The sequence below is a fragment of the Ixodes scapularis genome, unplaced genomic scaffold (assembly GCF_016920785.2).
Source record: "Ixodes scapularis isolate PalLabHiFi unplaced genomic scaffold, ASM1692078v2 PGA_scaffold2__306_contigs__length_199485367, whole genome shotgun sequence".
NCBI classification, from domain to species: domain Eukaryota; kingdom Metazoa; phylum Arthropoda; class Arachnida; order Ixodida; family Ixodidae; genus Ixodes; species Ixodes scapularis.
Genome location: NW_024609857.1, coordinates 110,755,341 through 110,767,638, shown reverse-complemented (window position 1 = coordinate 110,767,638; position 12,298 = coordinate 110,755,341).

The window sequence follows — 12,298 nt, the reverse complement described above, 5'->3', positions numbered from 1 at the left end:
TGAATTTAATTTGTAGAACTTTAGCTACGAACCGGGAGAAACATCTAGTAAAAAGCCACCGTCTAGAAAGCTGCCATCATTTGGTATTTTTTTTAAGAAGTGTACTTGACCGCTTTGTTTGAGCGTATAAATATAATAAAAAAATGCTGTGTGTCGAATAGGTACGCACCTAATGACCCAAAAAGTAACAACGGGAATGCTCCGTGCATGACATGTTCGCAAGTTTTAGGCAGGACAACGCCTACGTGTCGAGTCTAGTGAAATGAAACGATCAAATGTAACATATTCATTTTGATGTAACAAAATTAATGGACTGAAACACAAATATGGAATGTAAGATTTATTTTTATTCAAAGAATCATTTGAACGAAACATATTTTTAAACATAAGGTAAATTTATACAACGAAAAAAATTAACCGAACAAAACAACTGTCAAAACACAACACAAGCGTATTCAGTTAGGGGTTCTAATTTGGACACATCGAAAAAAGCAGCGAAGAATTCGGCGGTCGTGATTGACTGACGACATGCTTGACTTTGGCGCCGCCCAGTAAGGGCCACCGAATTCCTCGCCAAACTTTTTGCCAAGTGTCCAGATTATCTGTAGGGGAGATTATTTCATTGTTTTTGTGTTAGGCAGAAAGAAAAAGACGAAGGCTACTTCAGGGAGGGGCTTTGTGCGCCTTCGTGTGTTCAGTGGGTGGGTCTTTCGTGAGTTTGGACTGGATGTGGGGAAACAGAAGTGTTGCCCTAATACTAGCGCGGGTTTAGAATTTTCTGTGCCCAAAAGCTCTACGAAATGCTTTTATTTTCCGTGAGGATCATACTACAAAGGCAATAATATCACAATTTATTTTACACTTCACAAAAAAACATGATCGACGAAAAAAAAGTCTTGACTCGGCCCATGCCCTGACAAATTCACATGCCAATGTTACATTAAATCATTTCTACAAAAACAAAATAAATTAAAAAAAACAGTCTTGCATCATCTGAATTACTTCATAATGCACCGACATTTTATTTTATTTCCCAGTTTTATTACAAAGCAGATGATACCGCAACGGAGTCCTCAGCTAATCGCTCTTGCCACACTGAAAGTGGCTTTGAGCGCTGAGTGAAGTAATTTTTTCTTCTATTGCACCAGGGTGTGTAAGCAAATAATAAATTCAGCCACGTGCAACTGTATTTAAAGCTTAACACCAATGGATAAAGAATTTATAGGAAAAAATCACTGACACACGGTGCGCATACGTGTCTGTACCTCTTTTTATGAGTGTTCAACGTTTTCTTGGTATCAGGATTTAGTTCGATTTTTTATTTCCAGCACTATCATTCTTATTCAGTTCAGAAATGTTGGGACAGGATGTTTTGTATGTTGAATGTTTGCAACTGTTTCTTCGTGTGCTGGACGTTTCAGCGTCTCCTAGGACGCTGAAACGCTTCGTGCAAGCTTTATTTTATCATCTCCCGGTTTCCGCGAACAATGATGTAGCCTGCACGCGATGATCGTTGCTGCCACGCCTCACATATGTTAGATATTTCCAGCTTTACAGAACAGTCCTAATGCTAATTGCGGGGGGGGGGGGGGGGGAGGGAAGGGGGATTTTGAAACTCACTGCGTGTTTTCGCGTACAGATTGACGTCGATGGAACACTAACCTTAAACCCTGACGAATCGGGACCAGGTCGTTTACGCTTGAGTCCGGGCTAGAACCCGCCTCGTTCGTATACAAACACAGATGAACGCAGATTTGGAGAAAAGTACCCGAAGCTGAAAAAAACACCCAAAGGGCGATTCAGTTCCTTTTTGTTCGTTGGATGAACCATAACTCCCAAAGAGATGTTTTCTCCAATTCTTCTCTGAGACCAGCACGGTGCTGTTGTCGAAGTGTATTGTGCGGCCATAGCGTCGGAATTTTGCTTATTAAATTTATGATTAAAGTATTTATTTTGTTTGTCGCTTCGTGATCAGACAGAGTGTTGCCAAACCTTTACCTTTCTACATACATGTACGAAAATATGCATAGTCGTAAAAACGTGTACGAAAGCATATGCATATTCGTACACGTGTACACAAAACGTGCACACTCACAGCGATGTAGACAAATGGGACTTTCAAAACATACACATCACATTCCATTGCATAACGCAGTTTTTCTCAATTTTTCTTTGAATCTTCAAAACATTTTCTCAATAGACATTTCGAATATCTTTAGTTAGGAACTCTCCATGCGCTTGAAGTTCACTGAGTGTGACAGAAGACATGCTTATTTTAGTGTTGTCAACAATCAACCGAGCGTCGGGGACAACTTGGAGAGATTTTAGATGATGATGGTGACGAAGGTCTATTTGGCAAAATTTATTTTTACAAAGAATGCAAATTTAACTACCTGTACAAAATTTGGGATTAGGAAATCGTTTACGTGTGGAGGAGCCCACAAGTCCATACCAAAAATCGCACTCTTTCGCTCGCAGCTCTCGGGTTATTGTAGACGTTCGAATTCTTTACCTCTGGACAGAAGAGGCCTATCACCTCTTACCTTACTGGTACCACGTGACGAACTTCTGCCTCACAATCGGCTGGCAGACAACATAAACATCAGTTAAGCCTTCAACGACCATTACAAACCAGGGTGTCGGAACGAAATATCTGTTTTTCTTTTTATAGTTATAATGATATTTATTATAGCCCAGGAGAGCCACAGCTGAGCAGAAAGGCTAGTCGCACATACCGTGAAGGTCCAGGGCGCCGTGTCCAACACTGATGAAATGGTTCATCTTGAAACAGCGCGAATGTTACACGGACGGAGGAAAGAAGTGGACGATACAAGCGCTGATTGACAGCTGAAGGTTTATTCTGGATAAACCGCAAAAAAAAAAAAAAAAAAAACATTAAAAACACATAACACTCTAATCATGATGGAATGGCGCCTGCACGTCACAGAATTTGGTTCTATCAGTTATACAATCCCATGGGCGATCTTCCCCGATTGCTTAAATCACAGTCCATCAATGTCAAGGCAGCCTGACTCACACAGGTTGGACCCTCCTTTTTATTCTGTGAGCCTCTGCAATTTCGCGAGCCTTTTGGTTCCTATGTTTATACAACACGATGGCACTTTTTAGTAGAAGTGTTCAGACGAGTCGCGGCAGTGCAATGCTAAATATGAGCGCGCGGTTCCTGTTAACGAGCTTCTTTCCTCCGTCCGTGTAACATTCGCGCTGTTTCAAGATGGGCCCTTAGCAACTAGCCCAGTTCTGCTGTGTTTCAAGATGATAAAGTTTTGTACCGATGAATTTGAAAAAAAAATGATGATGTTCGTTTAAGTAGAGCTTGTGGACGAGGGTGAGGGGTTGATGTTGCGGTTGAATAGGGTGAAGAGCGCTAGGGTCTATCGATCTTCCCGACGGTGGATTCGCGTGCCCGCCATGGGCTGCTGACTTCTAGCAGGCCGGTTTTGAGAATTGTGGTTTCCGTTTCGTTCCATTGAAAAAACGAATGCCACGTTCGAATTCTGCTCAAGAACAAAACAAAAAAAAAACAAAAAAAAAAAACATGTACGTGTGCACAAAAAAAAATCAAAACCAAAATTACCCAAGGAAAAAAAAACGCTCTTTCTTATCGAAATGTAGGTCATTAAAATGAAAGAATCGAGGTAAAACGCACCGTGAGAAGAGCGGTCCGAAGCACTGAGCATGATCCCAGAAAAAAAAAAAAACATAAAAAAACATTCTCAAGTGTACTCTGTGAAATGTAAGACCTGTTCTGATAAAATATACTCAAGCGCCGAGAATGCCCGCTCCACGCTGGCTTGTGTGGATGATATACAATGGGCTACTTGAGCTAAAGTGTACAGTTCCGATTGTGGTTCCTTTCGGTCTTCCCAATATCTTAATACATTGGTGGTTCTCCAAAGGCTCGACTATTTATACAGCATTTTGAGCTATATCCAGTGGGCCGAGCTCACTTGCCAAATGGGTTGCGCGGGCCTCAACTTCTTTTTTCGCGAGGAACACTTCGAGGGCATCTTCTCGTTCCTTTGGAGACCAGAAGATACTGAAATACCTGATCGTTCTTGAACCCAAGGCTGCAAAAAAAAATATATTTTTAGTTTCACTTCGGAAAAAAAAAAATTCAATTAACGTTTAGATTGCGTTTCATTCCGCCCAAATACATCATTCTTTTCGTTTTTCGGTTTTCTTTTCATTCCGTTCCGACACCCTGCTACACACATAGCTCACCGCCAATGCGGCGCCATGTCGGGACGGCTCGGATAAAATAGCGCGAAACCTGAGCAACCAAGACGACGGCGGCCCAAACAATGCAAAAAGAGAAAAAGAGGACCGACTCAAGCTAGTGGCGTAGCCAGGGAACGGGCTTATGGGGCTTCACCCCCCCCCCTTCTCCCCCCCTCCCCTTTCCGCCTTCTCATAATCCCACCTAAGGGCCCCTCGAAGAAATTCCTGGCTATGCCACTGACGCGAGCAGACAATACGCAGCATTACACCGAGAAAAAAAAAAAACAATCACAAAAAAAAAAAAGAAAGCACGGCTATACCAAAATAAGAACGGCGTCGTCAATTTTACACTTCCATAAACGGCGTTTGCGACATCAACGTCTGGACGGTTTGCCCACCACCCTAAATAAAAACACACACGAAACAAGAAGATTTATATAACCCCCAAAACGCGCACCCCGGAAGCTTGTACCCGACTGAAGAAAACGGGTTCATGCAAGTAGTCCGTCGCTGCGCACAAACACAAGATGACTTGGGTTGTGAAATAACTATGAAAGGTTGCTCGCAGATGGATAATAAGGTCAGTTGGGGAAAACCAATTTCAGCCTTTGACCGGAGGGCAAACTTGATCCTGCTATTTCACTATTGAAATACATGGAACGAAGATCTTGACGGAAATATGTTAAGATGAAGTTACCTTTCGCAACGCCGTGTCAGAAAATGTATTACGGCCTCAGTTTTCTTCAGAAGTGCTCACAAATGGCGGGTTAAAAAAGTACGGAGTTTGAAGGAATTCAAGTTCCCGTAGAAATTCTCGGACCCCAAAACCGGAAAATGTTCGACCGCGCTGCAAAGATTTTTTTTTTTAATTCTCTTTCTAATGAAAAAAAAAAAAAAAAAAAAAAAAAAAAAAACATCTCAAAGTCAATCCGCCCAGTGGTTTCTGAGCAGTCCGACCACAAAGTTCACTATGGGAATACACAGGGCCCGTGAACCTGCGATATCTTCTTAAGAGGGGGATCGAAATTGAATAGGTTATAATATTTAATATTCAAAATCAATAAAAAATTTTAAAATTGAATACGATATCACACATGCAACCCTTCGGGTGAGATGTTGTCACGTTAAAGCAACACGTCACGTGACCCTTATAAGATATATCCCCAGGCATCTCGCTTGTGCTTATAATATTGTAATTTGTGGTTTGGAATCCATTTCATGACTATTTTACGTTCCCTCTGATCTGTTAGCGGAAGTAATTCGCTTGTAAGGATACTTCCTTAAATCAGACAAACTTGGTAAATTTTGGTTTCCTTTTCTTGTACTTCTTGCTCTAAAAGAAGTGATTCCCGTTGCACTCCATTTCATTAACTTTTATTACAAGATGTGAATAAAACTGAGTGCCGCGGGAATTACTTATTTTAGAGCGCAGCTCTTAGTCACCAGTTTCCGGCTTGAGTGGCGTCGCCGTCACCGTCGGCGCAACCGTGTGTTGCTTTATGGGAAACGTGCCTAGATGCAACGCCTGGGTCTCACTCATGACCCGCGCGTTGCATTATGGGACGTTCCATTATGATGTCAAACGTGAGTTACGAGTGACGTAATGAGGATCCCGCGCGCTGCATTATGGGACGTTTCCTACAATGACGTCACACGTGACATCAGGGTCACTCGTGAAGGTCACGACCTTCACTTCACGAGGCCTTCACAAGTGACGTCCCGAGGGTCGCGAGTGACGTCACGAGGGGGAGGCAGGAGGAGCGGAGGAAAAAGAGAGGAGGAGGATGAAGGAGAGGGAGAAAGAGAAAGGAGGAGGGGGAGGAGGATAAAGAGAGTAGGGGAAGGGGGACGAGGAAACCAGAAGGAGGGGAGGAGGAGAGGGTACGGAGGAGGAGGAGGGGCATACCCTCCTCTCCGTACCCTCTCCTCCTCCTCAAGAGCTGAGCTTTAATTCGGCATTAGAGGGAGTTGCAAACGGCTTTAATTTTTTCCTCGAGGATATTTTGACTTACTGAGATATAAAGTAAGGGAAAGAGGAAGAATAAATTTGTAGCTACCGAAAAGAACGCGGACACCGTATGGATTTTGAAATGTTCTTTCTTTTACTTTGGCGTCACTGAACTTTTTTTTGGTATTGGTCTCGTTTAAGAAAATAGAAAGTGTTATAAAGTTTTTTTTTGCAAGACCTTAATATTTTCTAAGGATGTCGTCTCTTTTGGCATCATAAAAATATTAGTATCCGTACCCTTTTTAACGCTAGCGTTTTTAATATATTTTCTTTTATGGTGTGGAGTGTTTTGTTTTAGAAAGAAACCAATCGTCGAAGGAAAAAACTTCATAACCCATGGAACAAAAACAAACAAGCAACCTTACATCTTAAATACAGGATGTGATAAAAATTGTTGTCCTCAGGCTATTGTAAATATGCCTAAAGTAAATTATCAAAATAATAGATCTTAACATATCCCCTCCGTTTTATCTGTAAAGCAGATATTTCTTTAAACGAAGTGTGGCGGTTGATTGATACAAAATACAGAAAATCAAATGAATACCTGGAAGCACGTAAAGCAGATATTTTTGTTGCAATCTTACATGTAATATCTGGACACCTTTATCAGCAAGTGAAGTTCTCAGCTACACGATGAACTTAGCAGGGTTCCGGTACAGCGCACATTAATTTCGTGCAGTGAGTTTGTTTTGTATCAAAATGCATCAAATTCCCCAGCTTGTCCGTTTCCTATATGTCAGTACTAAAATTCTTTCTCTAAAAAAAACACAAACAAACAGGAAAATGACGTGTGGGTTAGCGGATATGACCGAATAGCTTGTGTTTTCCGAACCAGTGGCATGCTCTCGCTGGAATATGCGCTTTTATATATTAAGGTGCTAGTGGGGTCGAAAATAGAGCTAAGCAATCAAAGAATAAACTCCATTGCCACAGGCAGCACACTTGCTTGGGCTAGCTGGGGCCAGGATTGGGCCTTGGGCGTAGTAGACTGGACCGCAACTGCCCAGGGAATTCAGTAAACTGCCAGCCTGGCGTCTCACTGTATTTTCCGGACACCGGAATCCACGGAACTGCCAGGAAAGGGATTTCCTTGGCGTTCATTGCATTTTGTTGGTCCGAGCCGACCAGGGTAGACAGGCGGCCACCAACATTGAAATCTGAGTTGCGCTTCAGTGTGTTCATTTGTCCCGGGATTCTACGTAACTGCCAGGGAAGTGATTTCTTTGGCGTTCTTTGTATTTTCTTGGTCCGAGCCGGACCAGGGTCGACAGGCGGCTACCAACGTTTAAGCATTTTGTGGCGCTTCACTGTATTTACTGGCCCCAGGATTCGACAGAACTACCGGGGTGTGGTTTCGAATATCGTTTATTTTTGCAAGATTCAGCGCGCCAAGGAACGATGGGCAATTACCGTCGTTCATTATTTTTTAGCTGAAGCTATTTTTGCTTTTCATCGGACCCTGAAGTACTCGCAACCTAAAATGCGTTTTTACTCTGTGCTTAATTTTGAATCTTAGGCCACTATCACAATACCCTTGACATAGCTTCGTCCACGAGTACCTGCGCTTGGACCTTCGGCCAGGACCCGTGGCCTCTTTTTGTTTTTAATATGGCGCTTGTCCGCGTGACGCGTTCGTCGGGCTTTATTGACACGCCCCTGCCGACGGTACATCGCAACCAATGTCCGTAAAACCGCGGCGGGTCTGTTGTTCCACAAAAGCGCCAAAAACAAGAAACTGTTGCACTCCATGTGTAAATTAGAAAAGACAACAGAACACATTCCGTCCGGCTCCAGAGGCCGGTGTTCATTCCAGAAGAAATTAACTAACCGCCATTAGTCGACGCTTCAAGAAAGCTGATGTGAAAAAAAAAAATGCTACACAAATGAATCTGCATGCCTTGCAGCGGCGTTGAACACGCGTGGTCACTTTTCCGTTCGCTCAGACCACAGGCTCTTTGCAAACTAAGAAGAATGATTTGATGTTAGAGCCAAATTGATTGTTCCAACTTAAGAAAAAATAACAAAAATCAGTTTTACATGCTACGCAATTGCAGCCTGGTGCTGCGTTTGATTCGCGAGAGAGAACTTGCCTCAGAAGCTTCAAGCAAAAATGTTTGTTAAAACCGACATGTGCTAAGCCTTTAGTTAGTCAAATTAAACGCGACACGCGAGACTTCGACACGAGAAAGGCTTACTTGCTGGCTGGCCGTAAAAAGTCTCATTTGTATTCCTAAGTTCAAGAAGAGGCAAGACTGCTATATCTGCACCTGCTTCAAAAATTAGTGCCGCAGTATGCGAAACAGATTTTTAGGAGCGGAGCTCCTTAGGATCTAGCCTTTTCCGTCCGGCGTCTATGCTCACATCGATCTTGCTGGTGCTCGTGCTCGTGATCGTGCTCGTGAGCTCACGTGAGCACGCGCTCACGTGCTCGTGTAAAACAAAAAAAATATTAGGAAAAAAATGCTTGCACAGTCGACAGGATTCTAACCTGTGCGGGGAGACACCAATGGATTTCTAGTCCATCGCCTTAACCACTCGGCCACGACTGCGGGACGAGTAGGGGGCTCTGAGATGTGGTAGTAACTCAAGAGTTGGGGATGTCATGGATGAAACGTTGCATGTAGCCGCTCAACGCCTATACAGGAGAGGGCGCTGCGGCCAAATGCGTATATAATCGCGTTAAACCTTGCATGCATTGGCTCAACGTTTATAGACGAGAGGGCGCTGCGGTAAAATACTCAAATGCGTATATAACCACGTTCCATACGACACATTCTCTTTCTGACATAGATGAAAATGAACGAAAGGCTCGGCATGCTGCGGCTCAGCGTCTACGCTGACAAGCGCCACCAGAGCTTCGCCCCAATCAACATCATTCACCACGTGGAGATGCGGTCATTTTTGTATTTATTTGAAGTGCGAACGATTCATCTGACTCATCCGCCACCGCCGCCACACGTGGAATGCGGTTCGCACCACAAAGCTACGATAGCCCTGGCCACGCGTCGCATAAAGCGCTCGAAAACGTTTGCAGGCAGGTGGAGCTGGTAATAAAAATAAAAAAATAAGAAAATAAAAAAAGGGGGGGGGGGGAGGGGGCTGTATACCGCGAATGTAAATGTTTATTTATATTTTTATTTTCTTCTTAAAAGTAAGCAAGCTGGATTTTGATCAGCGTTTGGATAAGCTCCACGTGGACTGATGCGTATCAGGATTTAGAAATACGAAATAGTTTTAGCATAAACATCCTCCTGTAAAAAAAGCTTGTTATGAACAACGGAATTTGTTTTTACCGTCTTGGGAGATGTGAATTGCAATATTCAAGCGGTCAAAACAGAGATTTAGCCTGCCATCTATTACACAACAGGAAATATGTGGCAATAATTACTTTGTTCTAGGACTTTTTATTTTCTCTTTCACCATAAATGCGAGTAAAGGAGAGCTCATGAAGTGTTAACATTGACTTCACATTGGCTTCGCTAGCACTAATTGTGAAACGAAGTATAGGACACGTGGGACACATTTCGGCGGTGCACGCGTCGACGTGATGAGAACTAATTTGTGCTACGTTATCAAGGTTAGCGTAACTTCTGGAGGGCTCGAACTCTGTCCAACCTGGGGTGAGCGCGTGAAAACGAGAGGCAACACGACGCCTTGTGCTCTTGTTTTAGTGGCTGATTCAAGGAGCTGCCAGGCTCTTTAAATCGACCGCAAAATTCGGTTTCTCAACCTATCGCGCTACCACTTTGTGCAGCGTCGCCCACGGATAGTGCAATTTTTTTTTTTTTTTTGTTAAATTTGCAAAGAGCGAACTTACCTATGAAAAAAGTAAAGAAAGGAAAAGGCTTAGCTCCTATGGAAATGCAGCAAAGCCACCGGTGTTCAAACAATACGGCGCCGTTTCGCACGGGAGACAAGAGATGGCGCAACGAACGCCGTCAACGAACAATCATACGGCGCCGAGAGCCGGCGTCTGTAGCAGACGATCCTTTCGACTCAAAAGCGGCGCCAGCTTTTTTTTCATATCAGTTGCAAACGCATTATTTTATCATCCTTTACTAATAAAACACATTGCACGGACAGATAATTGATTGAAAAATGGTTTGTCGGGTTATTTAAACTGTTTTTTGTGTTTTTTTCGTGGTACGTATGTCGTCTGCTTTCCAGTTCCTTGTTACCGCGCCTGTTTTTGTTTCTGCGACTGTCACCGCCTGCGGGACGCGCGCTGCTTTTTGGGTAGAAAAGTTTGTCTGCTAATCGGCGCTGTATGCTCGTTCGTTGGCGGTAGTTGGCGTCGCGACCGCTTGCGCCATCTCTTGTCTCCCGTGCGAAACGGCGCCGTATTGTTTGAAGACTGGTGGCTTCGCTGCGTTTCCATAGGAGCTAAGACTTTTTCTTTCTTTACTTTTTCCTCGGGTAAATTCGCTTTTTACAAATTTTACAAAAAAAAAAAGGCACCATTTGTGGACAACGCTGTACAAAGTCGTAGCGCGATAGATTAAGAAACCGAATTTCGCGGTAGATTTAAAAAGCCTGACCGCTCCTTGAATCGTCCAGTAGTTATCTGAATGAGCTGATCGAGTGCGCTGAAAACCGTTTGTAGCTATGGCTTCGGAGGGGAACAACTATTCCGTTACCACACGCACAGCAACTTGGCAACTTAATTACACCGCTGTATGGATTGCGAGCTGTAGCAATTTTAAAGTTCCACGAAGATAAACACCACAGTTGCTGAAAGGTTAAAGTAAACGCTGGGGAGGGTGTCGCCTCCTCTCAAGCGTTCACTCTGCAAAAATGGAAAGAGATGGAAGGAGCTTCTACTACCTGTCACCGACTACAACTAACGCGCTTCATCTCAAAACTCATAGCCATGCTCATCAAATCCCACGCCAAACACAAAATGCACGCTTACTTCGTTTTGTGTGCACGTTTATCAGGCAAAAAGCGTAGTGTCTCTCTTAAGCGCATTTAGCGACGGAGCCAGGAATAATTGCCTGGAAGCTGGGAGGGGAGGGGGAGGGGGAATGTTCGACCCTCTAAGCCCCCCCCCCCCCCCCCCCCGCCGTCACTGGCGTATTGTCGGCTGTACGTGATCTTGAACATCTCAAAACAACACACTTTACTGAGCCGCGATACACGGCCAGCTGTTATTCCAGTCAAACCAAAACAAAAAGTACAGACACTTTTATAGCAAAACATAAAAGCTTAAGTCAAATATCCAGCGATTGATTAAGCCAGTGGTTCTCAAATAGGGGTCCGCGGACCCTTTGGGGTCCGCGAAGGCATTCTAGGGGTCCGCAAAGCCCTGCCTCATCAGTCAAGCCCGGCAATAAAAGTTGTATTTTTTTCTTTTTCAGGTTGAAAAGTAATGTTTCAGTTTTCGGGCGAGTTTTTTCGCGTGAATGTTTATAAGAGAGGTCTACTTTACACTAGCCCTTAGTTATGTTCATTTATTAAATCATTATTATATTTCACCTATACCTACACTTTCCTCTCACCACGAACGGGGTCCTCCATCATCTCCGTCGATCCACAAGGGGGCCGCGAAACATCGATGGTTGACAACCACTGGATTAAGCAATTGCATGTATTCACAAATAAAAAAAAATCAAGTTGAATTAAGATGTCGAACACCGTGTTTGAGGGACGAGATGGGCATAAGTTGATGTAGATTTCAATCAGCAAACGAAGGTTATCACGGAAAGTATAACAGGAGAAGAAGCTGAGACATTGTCTGCTCGCCCCAAAAAATTGACTTCAAACTGCGTACAGACACGATAACTCCAGTAGTGACCACGGTAGTGACACCGGCCGCCGAAATATAAACTGTAATAGAGTGGAGTCGAAAACGAAACTTTATGCACGGTGGAAAAGCACAGAAAAATACACGTACAGACAGAACGACAGCAGGACAGGGCGCACTCTCAACTAAAGTTTATTTGAAAAGTACACGCATATATACTCGGCAGGCATCCTAATCGTCACTCATCTTGGTCCAGCCCCCGTTACAAAAACTAATATTCATCAGTGCTTCAGTCGTAGTTCAAT